General features: G+C 46.2%; 1 protein-coding gene across 8 annotated transcripts in view; it reads right to left on the minus strand.

Annotated features, from left to right (window-relative positions):
- Positions 1-12,216, minus strand: part of SMARCA2 (SWI/SNF related BAF chromatin remodeling complex subunit ATPase 2) — a 179,900-nt gene extending 167,684 nt beyond the window's left edge. Inside the window, exon 1 of one of the 8 annotated variants that reach the window (XM_060610133.3) lies at positions 12,062-12,209. The gene's annotated coding sequence lies outside the window, so the exon portion shown is untranslated. The other 7 variants (XM_060610139.3, XM_060610135.3, XM_060610136.3 and 4 more) reach the window with 7 other exon arrangements.
- Between the last annotated feature and the right edge of the window lie 13,680 nt (positions 12,217-25,896).

The following is a 25,896-nucleotide window of genomic DNA, read 5'->3' on the forward strand; positions in this document are numbered from 1 at the left end:
ATATGTGGTGGCTTTCATCTGGGAATGTGGCAGGATGCTGGGATTATACTTGTATACTGCCCCATAAAAATGCTCCTCATTTTTTGTTAAAGGAAACTACGAAAAGCTTCTTAAAGGGGAAAAGAGATAAGAAAAGGGGACGGAAAAGTACTGGGTGTTTAAGTAGAATGTTAACAGGGGAACGTGTCGTGGGGGAAACTTTTCTAATCAGAAGAGAACCTTCCGAGGCAGGGGCCTGATGCATGTTGTCCGTGAGACAGCACAGGTCAACGAAAGAAAATAGCTGTGAGCCACTGTGGAGTTTAAGAGATGAGGGCCCTTGTCCCCTGCGAAGGGAGGGCAGGAATCTGCACAACCACACAACCTGGATGGGATACTCTGGCTGTTCCGAAGGCACCGGATGTCCAAAGATCCAGAGAGGCAGATGCTCGTCTTCCCGTTCCAGGACCGTCACCAACTGTGGGGCCCTGGGCAGAGTGCTTTTCCTCTGCAGTCTTTCTGGTTCCTCTTAGCTTGAGAAAGGAGGATCTCCAGGCTCCCCCCAACCTGCCTGTGCAGGACTCGAAGCACCTCAAAGATTTCTGCAATCCTGTGTGCAGTGGCCTTCATGAGGGTCCCTCCAAGGGCCGAACCTGGGCTGTCCCAGGACTCCTGCCTGGCCACCAGCACGCAGGTATAATACTGCAGAAGAGTGACTCTCCAAGAGGAGACCGTAGCCCTGGCCCCTTCTCCCTCCCTCCTCGTTTCTGCTGGCACCTTTATGGCACACCTCGAGAGGACCTAACTAGACTTGCCCACAGCGCAAAGCAACTCGCGGGGTGTAAACTACAAAGCCGTTCGGCTCTCAGGAAGAGGCGCGGGTTATTACCAAAGTCACTGTGGTTAAGGTTTGAAGTCCAGTGTCGGCCAACTCAGCGTCTCCTTCACCAACATTGCCACGGGTATCCCTCGGAATGGACCCCCTTTCTTTCCGCTTCAAAGCACTGATGACAGGATGCCCACAGGCAGGGATGGGGGTGGGCCCAGCCGGGTTTGGGGGGGGAGGGGGGGAAGGGACGGCTCAGCTCACCTTGATAGGTTGGAGTGACAGGTCTCTGCTCAGACTCTGCTGTTATTTTGTGTTGGGGGGGGGGGGCGGGTAGAGAGGGGAGAGGTGGACACTGTCACGGAAAAGCACAGCATGTTCCACAATTACGTGGCTGATACAATGAAGGAAACGTGTCTGGGGTGCGGGGACAGGGTAAGGCACAGGGGCAGCCCCCATGCACATGTGCACGCACTGCGTTGGAGGGAGGAGTCCCCTGTCCTCCATATAATGCACTCCCCAGAGGGCCGGCCGCTGTGTTCTTGGCCAAGACATCACACCCTGTCTTTTCTGTGTCCTGACCCTGCCTTTACAACGGGGGAGTGTGTGTTTTTAAAATAAAAGTCTTCAGAGCTTCGCAAAGCTGCAGTTACCACAGACACCTTCCCTCAGCCCCAACCTCCTCCCTCTCCCCTGAGCTAAAAGTCCCAGCACAGCCATGAGCAGATTAAATAGGAATTCAACTCCAAGGAACTCTAAGCGTTGCCAGCCTAACTGTGACAACCACGACAAAATACGTACCTTACTGTCGTACCGCAATCAACCAGGATACCAATGACTGCCCCCCTTGGGGTCATATTTAAAGGCACCCGCAAGGGCTTTGCAGTAACGTTAGCGACTTCAATTGAGGATACATTTTTGTCACATCCCCAAGGAAAAGATGAGGGCGGGAAGTCAGGAAGGGACCACGCGGCTTGCCCAAAGAAGTCACGTCTGTAAGGAGAGCTTTCTGTCTCTAGCCCCAACCCGGGACTGAGCCACGGGACCCATCAGGCAAGGCCATCCAGCAGGGTGGAGGGCTTCCACTGGGGCCCCCCCAGCGCAATGCAACAATGTGCAGGCAGGCAAAGAGAAGGGCGTGGAAGGGGAGGGATATTTTGCAGGCAGGGCTCAGGATTTGGCTGTGATGATCCATCAATCTAGGAAGGGAGAGACAGGAGAAGCCGCAGGGATCATAGGAGGTGGAGTCATGAACTAAGGAGGCTGGTGACGTCCAATCAAACAGCCAGAGGGCCTCCTGTCCTCAATGTCCAAAGGGCATGAGGCAGGTAAGATGTAGGAAAAGGCCCAAGGGCTGACCCCAAGGCTCTGCAAGTCTGATAGGGAAACAAGACTTACCCTTAAAGAGTAGTGAGGGGGGAAAAAAAAACAAAAACAAAGGGGAGCTCCTGCAAAACAAGAAGGGGTATAGCCAAGGCTGTCCAGAGCAGTCACAGGACAGGAGGGCAGGCCTGCAGGGTGGAGGAAGGAAGGAAGAGGGGATCAGGGGAGGCTTCCCGAGAAGGTGACATTTCAGCTAGGCCTTGAAAAAAAAAAAAAAAAAAGAAGTATGAATGAATGAATGAATGAGGAACAAACCAACGAACGAATGAATGTTTCCTAGATACTTTTGTTTTCTAGTCACGAAAGGGTTTGGGGGCAAAAAACCACGTCGACTAGACAGCACCCCTTACGTAACTCTTTACCAAATGCGATAAGGAACCGTTTTCAAATCCAGCAGCACATCTTTCTCACGGCTGGGCTGACAGAAAGGCTGGGGTACGGGTCAAAGGTAGAATATTAGAAATAAAAATCAGGCCCAGTTCACATCCCGGAGAGCAGCTCTGGTCTTTTTTAAAGTTTTCTGGCTGTTAACGGGAGAACTACACGGCTCAGGAGATAGTTAAGATAAGAGTTCTTTTTATGTCTGTTTGCTGATTCAGAACATCTCCTGACCTGAAGGGCTTCTCCTTTTCTGTGTAGCTTTCTCCATGAAGGGATTGATAATTCCCCTACAAGAAGTAACAACATTTCTCCAACTGGAGCACAGAGCGCTGCCATTCTTAACGGGGAAGGGGGGGCGGGGGCGCAGGGCAGGGGGAGAACAGCAGGGAAGATAAAGGAAATAAATCTACCAGAAGTTTCTTTTTCAGAGACCAAGGTTGCCTGGAAGACAGTGAAACATTACCAAAGCCCTCCTGCTTCTGGGTCTGGGACAGGCAACTTTAAACAGTGTGCGGCATGATTTGCACCACGATGAAAACCGTGCTGGGCTTGAAGTTAAACATGACTCGTACTTGGGGCGCCTGGGTGGCTCAGTCGGTTAAGCGTCTGACTTCAGGTGGGTCACAATCTCAGGGTCCGTGAGTTCGAGCCCCACGTCAGGCTCTGGGCTGATGGCTCAGAGCCTGGAGCCTGCTTCTGATTCTCTGTCTCCCTCTCTCTCTGCCCCTCCCCTGTTCATGCTCTGTCTCTCTCTGTCCCAAAAATAAATAAACGTTAAAAAACAAAAACAAAAACAAAAACAAAAAACCATGACTCGTACTGGACCCAAAACTCTAGAAGAGCGTGGAAAACATTTTTCTCCCAGGGCTTCCTGTCAGTTTCCCATTCAAAGTTGAGTATGTTTGAAAAAGTGGTTGGATTTGGGGTGCCTGGGTGGCTCAGTCGGTTAAGCATCCGACTCTTGATTTCGGCTCAGGTCATGATCTCATGGTTTGTGAGTTCGAGCCCTGAGTTGGGCTCTGTGCTGATAGTGCAGAGCCTGCTTGAGTCTCTCTCTCTCTCTCTCTCTCTCTCTTTCTCTCTCTCTTCCTCTCTCTCTCTCTCCCTCTCAAAATAAATAAATGAACTTTTAAAAAGTTAAAAAAACAAAATTAAATAAAACGTGGCTGGATTAAAAAAAACTGCTCTGTTTGTCAGGCTTCTGTGAACCCTTCTGTCCTTTGGTCAAGGAAACAGGTTAGGATGTTAGCTGCTGCCCTCCCTTCAAATAACCTGCTTTGGGACCATCCTTGCCCAGAGTCAGACCTGGAAAAGTCTCTATGGCAGCTCTGTGCGAGAGAGGGACAGAAGATCACACAAACACTGTAGCGGCTAATTACTGCCCCACCATCCTCGGAGCCACGCTCAACAGGAACCTGGCTCTTAACATTATCACCTTGCACATCCTGCTGAGTCGCCTTCTTCCGAGAGCCTACCTGGGATACAATCCCAAGACCTCCTCCGTGAGGACAGCCAACATTTCCACAAAGGACAAAGTCTTTAAAGGAGGGTGCCTGCTTCTGAGAAAACCCAAAGTACGCAGAAGAAGTCCCTCAACAACAAAAGCACTTCAGCAGAACATCCTTCTAAGCCAGGACCCATGTCCATCGGCAGGCATAAAGGTTATCGTGAATTACGGTCGTTTCTAACACTCAGTTGAACCTGAAGGGCTAGGCAATCAGTCAAAACCAAACCGACAAAAACTAGTTTCACAGCAGGCCACTGTGAAATGTATTAGCTTGTATATACCTTACAGGTGCAAACCATCCTTCCTAGGTTCTCTTAGGCCCGTTTGCGAGGCAACCTTGGTTGGGATGCTGCTAGGAATCAATGATAGCCACTTCCTGCTCTGTCTGCTAAGATAATTTTATTAGTACATTAAACACCTAAGAGTCGGAAATAGATATTTTACAAACTCTTCTCGCTGAGATGGCACACTTGGACTTCGCAGTAAAACTCGACTCTTATTCGCTGAACAGACCCCAGGTTTGTGACGGATGGGTTTTAATATGCCCTGACTTTCTCAGTAGCAACAAAAGTTCAAGAAGGAGCCCTTCAAGTTCACTGCAATTAAAATGGACAATGGCTGTTTACACGCTAACATGCCATTAAAAAAAAAAAAATTGCCACATAGCTCATTTGAGCTGTTCAAGTTTCAGGTTCTGCATCTACAAAAAAATAGGCAAAAGAGTCGCCAGCTACAACCACAATTTTGATATAAATCAAGTAAAAGATGTGCTACCTTGTGAGCTGGGGTGTAAAAATGTGCATTATCACGAGGATCCTTTTAATGGCTTCAATTCCCACCCTGGACTTGAATCCACATGTGAATCTGCAATATTTTCCATCATGAATTCCCTGCTCAAAACTTCTGAGACAAGCCTCCAACGCATACTGGATAATCTTATCCCTATGGATTTATCCCTATGGATAATTCACCATCCCTAACGTTGTCTTCCGCAAATCCTCCCTGGCTGGAACCTCTTTCTCTGACAAACGGTCTCTTCTCAGGTCAAATGTCTTCTCATGGAGTCTTCAGACCGGTGTCTGTGAGCTCTGGATTTTCCTCTGATGATCAGCAGCCCACCTCCTCCACCCCTACCCTCCTCTGGTCATAAGGCTACCCCATCTCAAAGACCTTATCTATCCCCTAGACCCATCACAGCTCACCCTGACCTCTCCCTGCGTCATGGGGTCTGCGCAGTTGACCTTATGTTATTCAATAGCTTCTCACGTTCAGGTACATTCTTTAAAACACAAATTCTCAATTGTACGTTGTTTACTTTTTACGGAATTATGGGCTTTGCTTAATAGCATTTGAGCACATGTATAAATACAGTGTGGCAGCAAAGTACAGAAGAGTTGCAGATACTGCAAAGCTAAACACGCGCCCACTTCAAAAGCACCGGGGGAAGAGGGGGGCGGACGTTGGTCGTGTACACTGAATTTCCAAGTTCAATGACTTATGTCCCAGTGGGATGCTAACAACTGGAATACACAACATGAAGGAGGTGAAGAAATATACAGTCATCCTAAACAAGAAAAACACAATCCAAACACAAAATGGTAAGGGAATCTCCTTGGACTGCTGTTAACCTACAAAACAATGTATCTCGATCTTTTTTGCTCAGAGACATTTTGTCTATTTTTAAGTGACTTAAATTTCCCAATTCGTAATTCCACTTTTTAAAAAAGGGGAGGGGGGGCGGAGTTATAATTATATTTAATGGTTTTGAAACTTCAAATTTGTTTCTATTCTGTGGACGCCACTCAACACTTCACAAAAGGGTCAGCCCGAATTGAAATTAGTTCGGTTTCCAAAAAGTTTCTAATGCATCAGTGCTTGCAAAGCAGTGGATGATGTCTTGGTATGAGACCGAAGCTTAAGTTGATGCTTCCACACCTAAAAATACAACAGAATATTGTGATTTTTAAAGGTTTTACATCATACAGGCATATGGCCTGATTATAACTGTCTGAATGTTCTGAAAGTCTTGCATACGAAGATATCATCACAATTCATAGTTAGCTTCAATTAAAGAATCACATATTATAAATCCAGAAGTCCAGAAGGGCACCACTTACGTCAGTATCTGAGTCAAAAATCCCGTATTCCGTATCTACACCATCATTCCAAATGAGAGAATTAATGAGTTATTCGCTCATAAGTAAGATTAAATGATGTTTATATTCAACACCCTAAAGACCGAGCTACATAGCTGCTGAATTTCATCAGCTCTATTATATGTTTTGCTAAGGTATAATTATTCAAGCATCTTTGACTGTATCTTTAAAACTTACATTTGACTGTATCTTTTTTAAATTTTTTTAGTGTTTATTTTTGAGAGAGAGAGAGAGAGCAAGCACAAGCAGGGGAGGGCAGAGAGAGAGGGGGAGACACAGAATCTAAAGTAGGCTCCAGGCTCCAAGCTGTCAGCACAGAGCCCAACGCAGGGCTCGAGCTCACAGACTGAGATCATGACCTGAGCCGAAGTTGGATGCTCAACCGACTGAGCCACCCAGGCGCCCCAAATTTGACTGTATCTTTAAAATCTCTAATGTACCCTGAATGCTTTCAAAGAAAAGTACTCTATTAACATGAGAGAAAATAAAGTCATCATAAACAATAAGATTGTAAAGTTTTCCAAACCCAGGTTGCAAGATCCCCTTTAACTTGGCTGATAAATACATCAAAATAAATACGCTATCTTTCATAATGACTCTGGCAGAACTGAGGTTTAGACTTCTATATTCCCTGGTAAACATAAAGTCATGGCTTTCTATGTAGCAAAAAAGAAACATCTCAGGCCTTCCTAAATACTCTACCAAATAACTTCACCACCATCTGTATTTTCTGTTCCCAACTCCTTATAGAATGACCCTTTTATAACTGGCTAGAGACTAAAGTTCCATAATACAAACCATTCCAAAGACGACAGAAAATTCAGCCTCCTCTGTTGGTCTGACAGAATCTACCTAACACAGTTAAGGACAAGGAGTGATCCAAAAGATAATTCTTTCACATTAAAAAAAAAAAAAAAAAAAAAAAAAGTGACAAGAGGAAATCAGAAGTCGCTCCCAAATATGGCTTTCCCATTAGGGAAATTTTCTCATCTGTTCACCAGAAATGCCACAGAAGAGAAATGTGACTCATATACAGGGAGTTTTCCAAGTCCACTCATGTTAAGCAACAAACCGTCCATGGCTTCCCTTAAAATCATCTTGACCACAAGCAGTGAAACTCAGAACTCACGCTGGTTGAAATCAGGTCCTACGAACACTCCCCCCGATAGCTCGAGGTGAGGGCAAACACCGCCTAGCACTGTATTTGTGATAATTCAGTTGTTCTCATGGCAGCATGTCAAGATGTCACAAATCGTGATTTATTATTTCTCTGGGGTATCAAAAAGCTGCTGACCTAGGGGAGTTTGACAAACAAAGGCCTTGTTTACAAAGGAAGACTTCTAAAGGGGGGGAAAAAAGGGCCATGAAAACACTGGAGGACACTACCACTTTTATAATTTATGAAAGTTTTCTCTTTTATGGTCTTGCTCCAATACATAATAAGCCTTTAAAATGAAATGTCGAAAATACTACAGTAATATGAGGGGCATCACAATTGTCTCCTGGAAAGAATGGAATGTGCTTTTATACTGGCCTGTAAATGACTTATCTGAATCAAAGAAAAAAAGTTTTAAAATAATTATTTGCCAAACTGTTACTTTCCAGTTATGCTGCCAGAAATATTTGAAACAGAATTCAAGCATTAAGGGTATAATACAAGCAGGGACACTTTTTTTTTTTTTTTTTTTTTTTTTTTTTTTTTTTGTCAATTCCAAGCCTCAGGTGTTGGTCAAAGCACTTTTCAAGAAACTTGACGAGAAACGCTCAAAAACCACTTTAAAACCGAACAAAAGAAAAGATCTAAAGCTGCTTTGAACACACTCTTGCGGTGAATATTTTCTGAGACGCCACAGTGCAGCTAGTCGCGGTGCTGGGATGTAACTGATGTCACTCATAAGAGAAAGCCTGCATTGAAGGAAGAACTCCCTCACCTCTGACAATTCTTCAAGGGTTCTGATAATCCAAACTCCTAATTTATTTCACAATGTTCTTTACCCATAAGGCATCTCTTTTTAATGCCTCCAACAAGGGAAATGGACCGCGGTGTCCAGGTCTGGGGTTTGTTTCTCTGTCCACGGCAATAAATATCTTTGGTACCTAATAGGTAGCTCCAAATCCTCTCTTCTCCAGTCGCAAACATTTGAGTTGTCAGGGAGCTTAAAAAAAAAAAAAAAAAAAAAAAGTCCAGGAGAATAAAAGCGCAATTAGATCCCTAAAAGAGAAAGTGTGTCTGGATTTGCATAACAATGACCCAACTTGGATTCAAACCTGCCACACCTCTTAACACTTAACCAGTGTGCTAAAAGTAGGCTGGAAGCTTACCAAGTCTAGTGTTGGCAAACAAGCCTGGGGCAGTGGCCCCCCCAAATTACTGATGGAAAATATTACTGAAATATTTGAATGTGTATATAGAAGTGTAGATACACACACATAATATTGGGCATGGCTTTGATTTTAGTACAGCTCTCAGGGCCTTCTGAGTCTTAGGTGGTTAGACAGAAATTTTCTTCTACCCAACAAGCCAGCAACAATCTTTCTGTTCATACAGGCATTCTGCTCCCACAAGCATGAAACAACCAGGTGTAAATAAAAAAGTCCTTTGAAATGGAAGTTTAAAATTTAACTCTGCTGCTCATGACGCACAGACGTTAAAAATAACCACTCCATGCAGTAGACAAACGTGTACCCTTAATGCCTTCCTTATGCTCTAACATTACACATACTTAGGAATACAGTCTACCTAATGACCGGAGCACAATGATGACACCTCTCTATAAAGGTATTAACCCCGGTGGCTTTGTTGTTTCCAAAGCACCAACGTCCATCAGATTAGGGAGGAAGGAAAAAAGGCGAAACCTTGCAAAACTCTCCCAAAAGTTATATAAACAAAGGAGGGGAGAAGCCCAATGTGGGCTTTTGCACCCATGTGCTACCAAAATTACATAACACCCGGCGCAGACATTAAAGAAGGAATGGATTCTGCACAACACCCCCACTTTCCTCGACTCCCAAGCCCGTGTCCTTCTCTTATGAAATCCAAACTCCTGGCAAGACCAAATGGACGACTATGAATATTTATTTTATTGCTGGAGTAAATCCTGCGAGAGTTGGGAGGCACGTTTAGGCCCAAAGTTTGAATGTGCAACAGCCCCAGGGCGCAGCGACTCCACTCCCCGGACCCGGAGGAGAAAGAACTGACAAGCGACAGCACCCAGCAAGGCCTTCTTCTCCTTGCCCCTTACGGTGCTTCCCGCTGGAAAGTTTTCCACGCGATCGATCGGAGGGCGAGGAGCCCGCTTCCCGCCCCCCCCCCACCCCCCTCCGCCTGCCTGACTTTGCAGGAAAGGCAAGCCGGGAGACCAGAGGGGGCCGGCTGGGAAAGAGCTGGAAAGCTCGGCACTCAGCGGGCGGCGCCGGCGCAGGCTCCTTACCTGGGGGACGCGGAACAAAAAGAGGAGCGGGGCTCGCCGAGCCTGCGGCGGCGGCGCGGGCGGAGCGGGTCTCCCCGCCGGAGCCCTAGGCCCGCGCCCGAGCCCGCGGCCCGGCCCCCGCCGCCGCCGCCGCTTCCTCCCTCGCGCGCGTCATGTCACGGCGATCAAACATGTCTGTGTGCGCTTCGCTGCTGTGACTTCCTGATTCTCCGCCGCTCGCGCGCGCACACTCACACTCACACTCGCAGCCACACGCACACGCCACCCCCACCAGCCTCCGCCACCAAACCTCGCCTGGTCCTCCCCGGGCTCCCGGCGGCTGCCGGCGCCTCTGCTCGCGACGCACTGGCCCCGGCGCGCACAACACACACTCACACTCACGCGCAGACACACTCGCGCCGGCCCCGAAGGCGCGGAGACGCGAGCTGCGGGAGCTCGCCGCCCCCTCCCACCCCTCTCCCTACTTAGCCGCCCTGCCAAACTTTTTTTTTTTTTTTTCCTGCCTGATCCGTGTCCAACTTCCCTCCACCCCCACCCCCCCACCCCCAGCAGTCCGGCCTGCCCCGCGCTCACCAGGATCCGCCGCAAGCTGCAACCCGGATAAAAATAATAATGCAATCCAGGCGGCGGAGGCAGGGGCGAGCGCGAAGACACTGGCAGGAGGCGATTTCCCCGCGTGTACCGGAAACCGGCCGAGTGCCGGGACCGGGGCGCGGGTGTCCCCTGGAGCCCGCACTGCTGCGCCCCGCCCCGCGCGGTGCAACTGCGCCCAGGCGGCGAGGCCTGGTGCGGGGCACCCGGAGCACCAGGCTCGGTGTGTGCCCGAAGCCGTAGGGAACCTAGGGGCTGGCACGCCGGACCGGTTATTTGGGGAAGTGCATCGCGACACCTTTGCAGATGGCATGGCCCTGTTTTGCAACGCAAACGGGAGGAGGGAGGACGGCCGGATGGAGGGGGAGAACAGAGGAAGGGGTAAACCAGGTTGGGATGGGAATAAAGCAAACTCGAAAGCAGGGAGCGAGAAGGAAGGGGTGCGTGTCATCGTTGGGAGGAGGCTCCCACCCGGTCTCCCCGCCTCCCGCCCTCGCCACCCCCTCCCTCCTCCCCCGCCCCCCCGCAGCCCTTCCCCTTCTCCGGCGAACGCCACCACTGCTGCCCTGGTGCGCGCGGGTCCTGTTTGTGACAGTCAGGCAGAGAGGATTATCCGGATCATGGCCTCCCGGCCCGCAGCCACGGTGGCTCTGCCGGGCCCCAGCGCGCCCCTAGCACCCGGACGATCGCGGGCGACCCACGCCCGAGGTTCCCGCGGTTCAAGCTAGGGGAGGACGCCAAGCAAAAGAAAACAAACCCCGGGAGGGGGAGGGCAGGGTAACTGAGCCCGGCGGGCACCTCCGACCTCCTTCTTTGGGGCCTCCTCCCTCCGTACCAGCAGTGCGGCCCGGGCAGGACACCCCGAACTTCAACACCCGAGCCCGCGCGGCCGCCAGGTACCAGGGGCAGGGACGTCTCCGCAGAGCCCCGGGCGCAGCCCCCCGATAGCCGCTTTGCCTAAAGGCCTGCCTACCGGTCAGCGTCTTCATCCCCGCCCGAGGGAACCCGCAAACTGGAGGTGACACCTCCGATCCGGCACGCACCGGCCCCGCGGCGTGGCGGCCGCCTCTTCGGCGCGCCAGCTCCGGCTTCTCCCGCCGAGATCCGCTCGCGTCTCGGCAACCGGAGCCCTTTAAACAAGTCCCCGGGAAGCGGGTGGCAGCAGCGTTCGTTGGCGCCCCGCCGCCAGCCCGGGCACCTCGCCCTCCTCTCTCGCTCCCCTTCCAACTCTTCCGGGGAGGACTCCTCGGGGTGAACTGTCGCCTTTCCATCCTCCTCCCGGGTCCTCCAGCCTTTCCCCTCCTCTGTGCCCCCTCCCCCAGCTAAGTGGATGGGGGGATTGCAACCTTGTCGATAGAGTGTGTGTGTGTGTGTGTGTGTGTGTGTGTGTGTGTTGCAACCTTGAGTTGGCAGCGCGTCGCTGACTGCCTACCTAGGGTCAAGGCTGTGGTTTGTTGGGATTTCCCCCCCTCCCTCGCCTCCTTGAAGTAGTAATTATTACTGTTATTATTAGAACAGCAAGGTTCGGTTGAAACTTTCCCGTTTCTTCCACCGCCGCCCGGGAGCTGTCGTTAGAGCATTCCACCTGAGGCCCGCGGGGAGGAGGCGGGCTTTTTTTTGTTGTTGTTGTGGCGGTTGGCCCGCCTGTTTGTTTTGGTCTCCGTGCATGCACAATAAATAATAATTAGGATAATAATGAATAATCCCCGGCGAAGGCGGCGCGGTGCCGGAGGGGTTTGTGCGGCGGCTGCAGCCAGGAGGCCGGAGGGAGGGGAAAGAGGAGAAAGGAGTTGTAAGTTATATTTACCTTGCTCGCGAGGAGTGTGCTGGCTGAATCTCTTCCCTCTCTGAGTCACCCAGAGTACAGAAACAGAGGGAGAGAGGACTAGATTATGAATATGACTTCATTGATGACAGCCATCCCCTCCTCTTCCTAAACTCGGGCTCCGCCCCGCGTCCCACCCTCGCCGCCTCCACGGGCGCCGGAAGACGCGCCGCAGTTGGCCCCGCGCGCCGCTCCTCCCTGCCCGCCCGGACGCGGGTTGGCGGGACGCGCCTGTCACTCGCCCCGCTCAGCGACTCCGGGAGCTCGGGGGAAGGAGGGGGCGGTGTGCAAGAATGTGGATCGAGACGGCTCTACTGTATGCGTGGATCCGTGTGTGTCTGCAAGGCGCCGGCTCTCGGGCCGTGCTTGTGCCTGGAGCAGAGAAACTGCGCAGGACGCAGAGAGCCCCAAGCCCGGGTGGAGTTGGGCGCCCGTTATCCCTCTCCCCGCCGTCCTCCTGCAGGGGCGCTGCGAGGCGCCCCGGGGAGGCTGGGGAAACAGAGGAGCCCGAGCGAGAGGGAGGGCATCCGTAGTAATAGCGCGTAGTAGTTTGGGGGTATGTGGAGAAGGTGCTGGAATTTAACTGTGCCTCCGCCTGCCGGAGCGAGCCTGCAGAAGGAAAGGGAGGGGACCGGGGGGGGAGGGCTCCGAGTGGTACCAAAGCTGTGTGTGGCACGGTGCTGACCGTGAAAGCAAAAACAGGCATTGTCGTGCCGGTTGAAACTTTTTCTCCCCACCCCCCCCCACCCCGCTCAACGTTGTAATTATAAATCTGCCCCCTTTCTCCCCGGTAAAAAGGGAGGCGGGCACAAAGAACATTCCTGCCAAATCCGTCTCTTTTCTAAAGGACGGCAAGCTTCCAAATGCCAATGAGGGGAAAACAGCTGAGAGACTGAACGCCTTGTAAATAAATAATCCCACCCTAACCCCTCTGTTTACTTTGTGGACCAGATAGGGCACTTTAAGCTTCCCTCACCTGTCATCTTCCTGTAAAATATATACAAAAATATGGAAAAAACAACCCCGTGGGGGCGGAGCGAGCGGGTTAAGGGACATTTGAAGCATGGAATCTGCTTTTGATTTAAGAAGGGGAATAAATCTCTTATTCTCTGTAGCCCATAGTGTCTCCTCTCCCACCCCAATTTAACACCAATTAAGGCTACCAACACCAAGCTGCTGGCACTTGGCAGTTTTGAGACCTCTTGTTCCAATTCTCCTTGAAATATAGTTCTTTGGCTGGACGAATAGGTCAGTGTTTGCTGAGACAATTTTATTTTTAGTTTTATGAAGTGTGAAAGAATGTTAGGAGATTTTAAATCAGGGGCCTATTATTTTAGACTCAGATTAATGGAAGTACTTGACTCTTAAAACTGTTCCTATATGGTAGCGTTATGAAAAGCAGGATGTATCCCTTATTTTGTAATGTAATGGCTTCAATTAGTCATTCAACGTGCACCGTGACTATTTGGTCGAGGATTTTCCCCCTGGAGTAAAATCCTATTTTAAGACCGTTTTGCTGTTGCAAAATTGACTTGGAGCAACGGCCTCTGAAATGCTGTTCCAGGATGCTTCACACTACGTACTGGGGAAGGTGAAGGCAAGAGGCAATGGAAAGAACACACAATGCTGCATTTGGTCGTTCAATGGCAAAAACTGTTTGCACTGCTGGTCCACTGCTGGGGGAAGTGGAGTTTGTTTGCAAGGGCACCAAGTTCAGGCGGCTAGGAGTGTCAATGTCAACCTCCCTGTTCTTTTCTAAGGCTTTGTTACTGACTTGATAACCTTAGTGTTATAATTTCCTGGCTGTCCCAAAGCGCACCTCAAGACAACAAAAGGAGATGCATCTAAGAGAAATAAAATATAGTATGCCCTGAAGAAGCTACCGCAAGAACTTATTTTCTGCCTGAAGATATGCCAGTATAACTTTTAACCGGGAAATAAACAGTGAGAAATCTTAAAAGTGGCAATGTGGTAAAAGTATTACCTTCTACCTGCCTAATAAATCGCAACTAATAACATAGCCAGATAACCGAGTTGTCTGTAAAAGGGCTTTCACCTAATGGCAATGCTTATCACATTAGTGAGTATCAGGTTTTAATTCTTTTTCAGGCCTGATTTGTTTCTCTGGCATGCCAACCTCACACATTTTCTTCCCTGTGAATAAGTGCCGTTTATCCCTTTAGGATGCCACCTTCCCCTGCTGTGCCAAATCTCTAGGAGAGAACAATCACCTTAGTAAGACCCTGGAGGAGAGGGACTGGCCATTCCCTCTGTCATTTTGTCAGAGGGAGAGGAAGAGGAAGAAAAGGCTCGCTTTGCTACATGTACATATTCTTCAGCTCTTGTAAAATTTTGATGCAGTACTTAGAGGGATTGGTACCAATGCATTATATGCTCAACTATGGGAACCGAAAAATAAAATCTATCTCTGGGAGTAGATCTTAAATATAGATACTACATCTCCTTTTCCCTTCATATTGGTCTAAGAAACCACCACCTTCTCCCTTCAGGTCTTTCCTCTGAAGGCTCGTCTTGTTTGTAGCTTGCACTGTAGCAGGTAGGAAGGTTAGAAAATAAGGCCTATACTCGGGAGACATGAAAAGGCAGCACCATTCACTCAGTACAGGAAAAAAAAAGGTTGTAGAACCTATAGCATAAGCTTCCTCTCTGAGGGAAAGCAACATTTAGCAATTGATGGTAAGGAGGGAAATGATGGGCTCTTTTGTTTTGCAGAAGCTCCACACAAAAGCAAATATGGTTGGAGGCTAAAGGGACCCCGAGGGTGCACAGGATGCTGTATTCACATGAAGCTTTGCCTTCTGGACTTTGATGAGTCATAATGTGTTCTCTGAACTTGCTTTTCTCTTTCTAGTTTGGCATCAGGAGATAGTAGCCACTTTTTCATGTCTGTATGGCCACATTGACTTGTTACGTAAGTCGACTGTGGTTGATGTTCTGTTTAGAGTGGATATTGGGTTTGAAAACTGGTATGTGGTTGTAACAGCCTCAGAAAGAAAAATTCCATGCTCAAAGTCAGGAGGCCTGTAATCCCACCAGGCAGACGGTTAATGCTGGCTGAAACGTTGCCTAGCTTCAAAGCGGAGCAAGTCGGACACTTCGGGAACGAATCCGGTAATGGAGCCTAAACCTGGACAAGGTGAATCAGCCGACATTTAATTTAGTGACGAGTTTAGACTTAGCAAGTCAGCTGACTGCAGAGGTGAGCACTCCTCGCTTTCCTTTTCCCCCAGTCGACAGTCTCGAAGCGATTTTGTTTTTTTCATCAGCTCATTCCTCCAAAGGACCACTCTTTGTGATGGAGTCCCCCTCCTAGCGTAAGGGTCTTTGTCTGTTTCCAATCCATTCTATGATATATTTCAGAGGTAGATTGTCATCCAAGGCGGTGGGTGCATGGACAGATCTCTGCCAGCCTTGTTGACCTCCTCAAACCCCGTAGCTCCGGAAACCCCATCTACCTACTGGTTCTCAAGGGGCCACACTGGATCCACTTCCTTCTGACCAGAACGCGAGTTCCCGATTCACGTCCTCCAAGATGCGGCGATGGCCCCACAGCAGTGTCTTCCGGTGGCCCTCCTTGCCCTCCCCACGCAAAGGAAGCTGCTTAGTCTACCTGCTCCCATAGCAACCAGCACCTACCTCCATTACAGCACTTATCACTTTGATGCCATTATTTGTTTGGTATCCTCCACTAGATGGTTAGTGCCTGGAGGGTGTAGGGCAAGTTCAATTCATCTTTGAAACCTCAGCCCTCAGCCGGAGGTCTAGTATGTTGTATGTTGTTTTAAAAACAAAAACAAAAAAACTTGGCTGAATGACAGGATGGGAGAACATATATCAAAATTGTCCGGTAGGATTGAACAGGCCTTCCCCATCAGTAATTATCATGTTAATGAACGAGATCACCAAGTGTTCAGAATCTGTCGTCTTCCAAGCTGAAAAGGCTAATATGCTTTTGGTTTTTGTCTTACTTTGTTTTGTTTTGGGAGGTTAGGTGGGAGGTGAGAAGGTATGGCTCTTGCCCTCACATAAAGAGCACCGAGAAGAGGCTTTGTTTGCTTTTTAAATTAGGCTAGGAGTAACGTGAGTGCACGCACAGCAATACAGTAGTAATCTTTATCTTCTTTTATTTCTCCTTTAAATCACACACCAGTGTCTATGCAGAGGCCTGTACATATGCCATTTATCCACTTAACCCAGTGACTTATGCGATATTATCCCCATTTTACAGATGAAGAAACTGAGAGGCAGTAAATTATTTGCCTAAGGCAGGGGTGTCCAAAGTGGAGTGAGCAAGACAATTTGCTGCGATTTGGGAAGAACATTGGAAATTCGATTTCTTCTTCCTTTAATGATTAAAAAAAATGTAATGACCAAAAAGACAAGGGCTTTACCAATGTGTATTGTACTCATTTACCCTGGCACCTTTGCATGGTGCCTAGGAAAGTGGTCACATGCCAAGTATTTTATCTGAGGAGTACTTAGGGGAGCATCAGGGGCAGAGGGGTGACGGTCGCGCCCCCGTCTGGTTCTTTCAGGTACAGGGTGTTGATGTTACCTGACGTTTACGCCTTCCACAAAGTGCCTTGTCTGGTTTTGCCCAATGAATTCTCTTATTTGGAAAACAAGTGTCTTAAAAAGAGTCCTTCCAAGAAATTGAACACTGAGGTAGATCCAATAACGCACTCACAGGTGAAAATCAAGATCAAACCTGCCACTTTGAGCTCTGAGTTTTTTGCCAGCCATTCTGAGAAGTGAAAACAATGACGGTCTAGTTAGCTCTGACAAGAAATAGGTTAAAAACATTCACATCTATTCAAGACTAGTTGCCATTTGGATTTATATGCACTACCGTTAATGATGAACTCTGATCTAAGCATATATTTTGCCTGGAGGGGGTATGAGCTATTGATATCTCATGATATCATCATGATTAGCAAGGTATTTTATTCTTTCATCTTCATCTGTTTTATAACTTCTATTTTGTATATGTTTTATAATGCACTAGATATATTAATACTTGAATACAGGTATTATGAATAAATATACATAGATCATACTCTATCCTTTTTATTTTGTTTCTTCCTTTTTCATTGCAAGGGGAATGTGATCAAACAACATGGAAGTAACTAAATGATGAAGTCGGAATTTAAAGAAAAATTTTTTTTAATTTTTTTTTTTTAACGTTTATTTTTGAGACAGAGATAGACAGAGCATGAACGGGGGAGGGTCAGAGAGAGGGAGACACAGAATCTGAAACAGGCTCCAGGCTCTGAGCTGTCAGCACAGAGCCCGACGTGGGGCTCGAACTCACGGACCGTGAAATCATGACCTGAGCCGAAGTCGGCTGCTTAACTGACTGAGCCACCCAGGCGCCCCTAAAGAAAATTTTTTTTAATGTATATTTACTTTTGAGGGAGAGAGAGACAGAGCCGGAGAGGGGGAGGGGCAAAGAGAAAGGGAGGCACCGAATCCAAAGCAGGCTCCAGTCTCTGAGCTGTCAGTGCAGAACCCAACGTGGGGTCCAAACTCATGGCTCATGAGCTCATGACCTGATCCGAAGTCGGATGCTTAACCAACTGAGCCACCTGGGCGCCCCACTGAAGTCAGAAGTTTTAACCCAGCTTGGTAAGACTCCAGACTAGAGTGACCTATGTTGCTCATGTAAAAACTGTTCAATCATTTGTCATCGATACAGGGTTCTTAACCCATTATGGGGCAGAGAGGAGGGGGAATATAAATGATCTCTGGCGCATTTGAGAAGCCCTGAAACTGAAATTCCGTGATCGTGTTAAGGTACATTTTCTGCACGGAGTCCATACATTTCATCAGATTCCCAAGGGGATCTTCACCGCAGGGGGTAAGAATTACTGATAAAGAGTCATTAGCAGCATTAATAACCTAGGATAGTCTTCTGATAAGAAACTAATCTTTCCTTTAACTTTCATAAAATGAAGTGTGCACATTTTATATGTCCAATGATGTCTACCCTTAGAAAAACCATTTAGAACTCAATATTTCTCTAGATAATTCAAACACATCCTAACTGCCCAAAGGAAAGCTTCATTTGTCTCTGGAGACCGGCTTTCTGAGAATAATTTCATTCTGCCGGATTTTCTCAATAATACTCTATTATATATTGCTGACTGGACAAGAAAGGATTTTTATAAATGTTGTCATCAACGTATCTTTAAGGCTTTGACACATCTTTGGAGAGTTGCATGTTAGGCATCAGAACATGAATTCAGAGCCTAAAAATGTTTTATTGTCATAAATTGCTCAAATATTTTAACTTTTATTTGGCGGGCCATTGTACCGACTGCCCTTTGACTTGTACTGCGTTTCTCTGAATGATCATATGCTTCTGTCCCGTGTGACACTGTGGATCCTCTCCAAGTCCCTCAACCAAATGCCACGGTGGCAGAAAACGCTGTATCCCTTTCCCACGCTGTTTCATTAGATTTTATGGCAGCGTTTCACGTTTAGACCACCTTCAGCTGTTACCGGCCTTATCTTTTCAGTAGCCCTTCGTTGCATTTTATTTGTGTGCGACCCTTTTCCAGCTTGACTTCCAACACATCACCCACCAGATTCTTGCTTCAAGTTCAGCACACAAAAGCACAATCTGCTGTTGTTTTATTCCAGCCATTTTTCTACGCTTGAAGTTGTTCTATGTAAATTCAAGAGGAGAGTAGAAAATAAACCGGGAACATATAAAAACAGAAATAACCATGAAAATTACCTTAGATGACTCTTTAAAGAAACTGAGATAAATAATCTGCTTTGGGGGGGGGGGGCGGGGAATCAGTCTCTGCACAGGTGGGGATAAAATACATTCTACAACAATATGGCTTTATTTTAGTTTTCAATGGTGTTACCAGCCAGAAAATGATGAATATTAAAGAAAAAAAAAAAAACAACACAAGTATATGAAGTTTGGGGAAAGGGTTGCAAGCGTCTGGATTCTGCATGGGGCAAGGTTTAATGCTAGGCAGGAAGCTTTTATCTTTTATCTCCCCTTTCGATAAACTCAGCTGAATAGTCACTGGATTCACCGAGGGCTGGACATAAAGGAAAAGCTCACATTTGGTCTATAATTGTGCACATTCAACCGCTTATCTTACCAGAGACATTGTGCTATCCATTGGAATTTTACTATTTTGAAAACTCTTCGGGGCCTTTTGGGAATAGACTTTTCTGAAATATGGAGGAAAGCAAGGGATGTGTGATAAGGTACAAGAACACCATAGCATGGAACATTCTTTGTTTGTTTCATACTTAGGATGTAGGGTGTGGGTGTGACGTTTGCATCTTAAAGAGACTGACACTTCATGCTTTATCTATATTTTAGTAAGCTTCTTAAAAATATATGTGGGGGTGTTTGTCTTTATGTGACACCTCAATTTTATGGTGTGATTTACTGACATTAATGACCATAACCACCTTTACTTGATGTTCTGCAGGTTCCATGACCCATATCAATATCAATGTTTATTCCCTAAGAACTTATGACCAGAAGGCTGAGCTATTTTTTTTCTTTCTTTCTTTCTTTCTTTCTTTCTTTCTTTCTTTCTTTCTTTCTTTCTTTCTTTCTTTCTTTCTTCTTCTTCTTCTTCTTCTTCTTCTTCTTCTTCTTCTTCTTTTAATGTTTATTTTTGAGAAAGCAGAGGGAGGAGGGGCAGAAAGAGAGGGAGACAGAGGATCCGAAGTGGGCTCTGTGCTGATAGCAGGGACCCTGACGTGGGGCTCTAATTCATGAATCATGAGAGCATGACCTGAGCTGAAATCACCGCTTAACCGACTGAGCCCTCCGGGAGCCCCATGAGCTATTATTTCTAATGCTAGCATAATAAATAACTACTTATCAATTGGGAAAGTAATTAAATAATGGAAGCATAATGGAATAATCTAGGTAAGTGACTCTTCTTTCAAACAGCCTGCAAATGTTAGTCTCCCTGGCCTTTGAGCTGTCATACACTATACATCAATGTCTTATCTCATAACTTCTTATAGTAGTTCCTGTTTTAAAAAGACATACCAATCTCAGAACCTCTGGTTCCAGGCACAGAGGAAGCATAATATACTAGAACACATGGCTACATGGATTGCCCATGGTTACATGCAACGCCCACCAAGATGAGAACCTCAGTCTCACTCCCAGTCAATACAGCTCCTGCTATACCACACTGTTTCCTGTTAAAAAAGAGAGAGAGAGAGAAAGTCTCCAAGTTCATGCTCTTCAGCTCAGTAAGAGTCATCAATGCCCAAGTGAAGAAATGGGCCCAGCGCTGTCAACGGCATGTGTCAAATTTATTTTCACAGACTGTGGCTTTCATACCGCTTTAACAACCACTCTCAGTACAAAAATGTATTCTATATCATGACCCAGTATACACATACTTGGGTATATAGTGAATTGTGCCAGTCGGGGTCCAACCAGGAAAACAAAGGACTTTATTCAGGAAATTGGTTCCACAGCCTGGAGCCTGCTTTGGCTGTGTTTCCCTCTCTATCTACTCGTCCCCCAATCGTGTGCTCTCTCTCTCTCTCTCTCCCTCTCTCAAAAATAAATAAACATTAAAAAATTTTTTAAGAAAACACCGCTTGGACCAACAGAGGATACACATTTCAGGAACTTTTTGCCCTGACCTAAATATTCTTTTAGGTCAGGTTATTAACACATGGGTTTCATGGGGCACCTGGGTGACTCAGTCGGTTAAGTGCTGGACTTTTGGTTTTGGCTCAGGTCATGATCTCATTATGGTTTGTGGGTTCCAGCCCCACGTCAGGCTCTGTGCTGACAGCCTGCTTGAGATTCTCTCTCTCCCTCTCTCTCTGCCCCTCCCCCACTCACTCACATACACACACTCTCTCTCTCTCAAAATAAATAAATAAACATTTAAAAAATAAAACATGGGTTTCATGATCAGAACTTTATGGGTTATATCATATGTATATTAGTAAAATACAAATTTCCACCAGGCTCCCATACTTGGACCATCTTTTTTGGTATGTGGATACCAAGTAAACTGTGCTGGATGACAATGAAGGAAGTCAATTAAAGGCCTTATTTTTCTACATAATCAGCAAATAGCCAGGTATAATACTTATTAATCCCTTTCACTTTTTTTTGCTATAGAGCTTTTAGAGTATAGCAATAATAGTTACATTTTTTGTAATGGAAATCTTCTGGGGCACCTGGGTGGCTCAGTCAGTTGGACATCCAACTTCGGCTCAGGTCATGATCTCATGGTTCATGAGTTTGAGCCTCATGTCGAGCTCTGTGCAGATAGCTCAGAGCCTGGACCCTGCTTCGGATTCTGCGTCTCCCCCTCTCTCTCTGCCGCTCCCCAGCTTGCACTCTGTCTCTCCCTCTCTCAAAAATAAATAACATTAAAAAAAATTGTATAATAGAATTCTTCTTTGTAAGTCAATTTTCCAAAACCTGGTTTGTAAAATAGTACACAAACCAGGATTAGTGTGTATGAGCATAACCCCCTCAACTATGGTAAGATATTAAATGAAAAATTCAACCATTATTTAAAGACAATAACACATAAATACATCTAAAATTGCATATGCAACAGTTTTGGAGTTTTGGAAATCTAGTGAAATAGAGACAATATCCTAATTCGAATTACTAACAAGAAAATTTTAGTTCATGTTTACATTTTCACGTGAATATCAGGTTACATATTATGTTAACAGCAAAATCGATAACATTTCCTACCTTGGTAAGAATTTAGACTGTGAACTTCTGAATAATTCTAATGTTTATTTATTTTTGAGAGAGAAACAGAGACACAGACAGAGAGACAGAGACAGAGCATGAGCAGAGAAAGAGGGATGGGAGGGTCAGAGAGAGAGAGAGGGAGACACAGAAACCAAAGCAGGAGGCTTCAGACTCTGAGCTGTCAGCGCAGAGCATGATGCTGGGCTTGAACCCACAAACCATGAGATCATGACCTGAGCTGCAGTCTGGCTCTTAACTGACTGAGCCACCCAGTTGTCCCTCTAAATAATTCTAAATTCTAGTAATGCTTCCAGGGCCCAAGGTGTTAGTAGATTCATGATGGATTTGTTGGTCACTAGTCATTATGATGGACATAGTATCTGCCCTATGCTGATCTGTGTCTTCAGGGCCTTTTTGAAAATGGAGCAAAACTAGTAATTATCTGCATCAAAGATGCTGTCAACATAAACATTACAAGAGAAGGTCACTTAGGCAACTTATAACCTAAACATCTTGTTTGTAGGATTGAATCACCAATATATATATATATATATATATAATTTTTTAAATGTTTATTTATTATTTTGAGAGAGAGAAAGAAAGAGAGAGAGCACAAGTGGGGGAGGGAGAGAGAGAGAGGTAGACACAGAATCCAAAGCAGGCTCAAGGTTCTGAGCTGTCAGCACAGAACCCGATGTGGGGCTCCAGCTCATGAACTGCAAGATCATGACCTGAGCCGAAGTAGGGCGCTTAACAGACTGAGCCACCCAGGCGCCCCTAATTTTTTTTTTTTTTTAATTTTTTTTTTTTTCAACGTTTTTTATTTATTTTTGGGACAGAGAGAGACAGAGCATGAACGGGGGAGGGGCAGAGAGAGAGGGAGACACAGAATCTGAAACAGGCTCCAGGCTCCGAGCCATCAGCCCAGAGCCTGACGCGGGGCTCGAACTCACAGACCGCGAGATCGTGACCTGGCTGAAGTCGGACGCTTAACCGACTGCGCCACCCAGGCGCCCCTGGGCGCCCCTAATTTTAATTAGACTTGTAATCAGCATTCTGCTCAATGATCACAACTCCTCTCTCTTGAACAACATGCACCCTGCCTCACTCCAGGAAAAAGTTCTCACTGTAGTGATGGATTCGTTACCAGGCTTTAAAAGCTTTGCCACATATGACATTGGATACAGTGCTAATAATGAACTAGGAAAGCTGCTTAGAGCAGCCAAATAACACTGAGTGACAGAAGCATCGAAATTTGTACATTTAGACAATTTATATATCGAGAAAATGCAGAAAGTAAGTATGAGGAAATAACCACCAAAGCCCTTTCAATATCAATTTTGAAAATCCATAGGAAGCTTCTCTCTTCAAATGTGGTTGGCCCCTGGAGGAGTCATGTGACCTTGACTTGTGAGCCCTTTTCACCTCTCTTACAAAGTGGACTGGTTTGTGCCACAAAGTCTCTAAGTTTCCTTCCACCTTAAATTTTGTGTCTCGGCTCTATAAAATGGGGCTAATATAATAATGGCACCCAACACAAAGCACTGTTACAAGAATTCTAAATGACAGTGGATGTAATCTACTGTACACATGGCCCTAACGCAGAGGAAAACACTCAGTAACTGAAATTACTTCATAAACTAACTGGCATTAGTCCCTTTGTCCTAACAGGTCTGAACACTCCTCCTCCTTCTTGGGTAAATCATGTCCAGTCCCGTCTACAGACTTCCCTTCCTCCTCCTCTTCTGCACCTTGTTGGGCAAAAAGCCCCCGAGTTCAGGTCTTGCTCAGCACCTCCTGCTCTGAGCTCTCTCCAACTCCTCAGTCATGTTTATGGCTCACACAATGGACTGGCAAATGTTGATCACCCTCCAGACTTTCAGCCCTGTATCTCCAGCTGCCCCAAAGCCTTCCTGTTTGGGCGGTGTCCCTTTATCTTGCTCTGTCTAAAGCATAATTTGTCATTTTTGCCTCCAACATGTGTCCCCTTCAGGCATCTCTTTTTCTGTCAATAAGTTTTCAATTATTTACGCGCATTTTCATCATGATAAACGATGACCGCATAACCAAAAATTTGATTCGAGAAAAAAAAATCACCCATAATTCCGCCAGCCCAATCCAATCATTGTGATAACGTAGTTGTGGTTTCTCCCAACCTTTCCTATCGCGTATGTGTTTGTACCGTTGTAACCGCGGTCTGTAATTGTAATTGTATCTTGCTTACAATTCTGATCATCCCGTACGGATTTCCCACGTTGGAGAAGTTTTCATAATAGATTATTGTTTTACTGTTATCTCTGTTTCCAGCAACTCTCTCCTTCAGTTCATTCTACACACCTGGCTAAATTTCATCTCATTCATAGCACGGCCTTAAGCGTCTTTGGTGTGCTCAGAACCATGGGTGATTTCCTTACTGTTCAAAAAATGAAGCCTAGGCTTCCTAGTCGAGCTCAAAGGCCCTCTTCAAACAGCAGCCCATCCTTTCCAGCCTTGTCTCCTATTACAGAACTTCTCTTCAGGCCAAATCACACCACGAATTACTCCACAGAGAAACGATAGTTGCCCCAGTGCCTTCCTTCAAACCATTCCGCTTACCTATGCCTCCTTCCTGTTTGACACTCCTTTGAGCTCAGGGGCTATTTCTTCCCCTAGAAAGGCTTCCCCATGTATTGTGGTTACTCTCCCCGCTCTTTTTGTTTCTACTTGTTACCTGAGCCACTTGTTGGGCAAGCTTCTAGGACTATATCTTCTGCCTCTCTGTGTCCTCAGAACTCAGCACAAAGGGCATGCTCAATAAATATTTATTAATGATGATGATGATACCCACTGTCAGCACACCTGTTCTGGTTTCTACGATAATGAGGAAAGCAGTAAGGGAGCATTAGGGGGAAAATTCACTATAGCCCTCCTTACATGCTGCCAAAAGTCCGAAGAGATTTACGTATATTCTACTTTATAGCAAAGACCTAATCAAAATTAGGAAGGAAGGAAGGAAGGAAAGAAGGAAGGAAGGGGGGAGGGAAGGAAGGAAGGAAAGAAGGAAGGAAGGAAGGGGGGAGGGAAGGAAGGAAGGAAGGAAGGAAGGAAAGAAGGGGGATAATCAAGGATTATTTTGCATTTCCATATAATCTGTGTCATTTGTGATATAGCAGAGATAAGTGTGAAACATTCTTAGATTGTAACATCGCTATTATAAAATGGCTTGAGACTTCAGAAAACTTAAACAGTGGATAGTGGAAGAGTCCAAATTAGAGTCCCAGGCTTTCTAAATCCAGCCAAAGCAAGTTAGTCATATCAGAAGCAGCATGGCACGATGGTGAGAAGCTTGGGCTCTCTAGTCGTGCTGCCTAGCACACAATTTTAACGCTACCAATTTTAACTACTAGTTGCATGATCATGGAAATTTTACCTAACTTTTCGGTGTCCCAGTTTCCCCATCTGTGAAAGAAGGGCAACAGCCGTGGTATTCTAGAAAATGTTTAACAAATGGCTCTCCCCCCCGAAGCCCCGATTTGTAACATATGTCGATTTCCATGGTATAAATAAATACTCCCACAATGGCTGATTTCAAGCTACCAACAGGCTCACAAAATTCCTGAAAATTCAGCAATGGACTCTTACATGGTATTGTCCTTACAGGGCCGATGATGTGACGATTAAATGAGTTAATATGTGGGAAGCATTTAGAACTGGCCCTGGTACTTCGCATGCTTAGTTGGATAAATATTAGCTGTTTTTATTATACCATTTAGTTTCCCTTCCTCTGTGGAAATAAAGGATAGGAATAGCAAGTACTATTGAAAAAAAAAAAAGCAGTTGCCTTGATTTTAGTTCATTTCAACCTCTTCCTAATCACATGTTTTATTTCACTATTGCCAAGCAGGTCCCATTGACTTATTTGAATTTCCTTTCCTTTTCCTTAATTCATCTTTTTCGGAAGCATTCTGAGCATCCGAGGACTGGCTAAAAGCCACATACCAGGGAAGAAAAAGGGTTATAAAAAGTAAGGATAATCCCAACTGAAAATTTTTCCCTGAATAATCATTTTAAGAAAACCTAAGTACTT

This window comes from Panthera onca, chromosome D4 (genome assembly GCF_046562875.1).
Source record: "Panthera onca isolate mPanOnc1 chromosome D4, mPanOnc1 haplotype 2, whole genome shotgun sequence".
NCBI lineage: Eukaryota > Metazoa > Chordata > Mammalia > Carnivora > Felidae > Panthera > Panthera onca.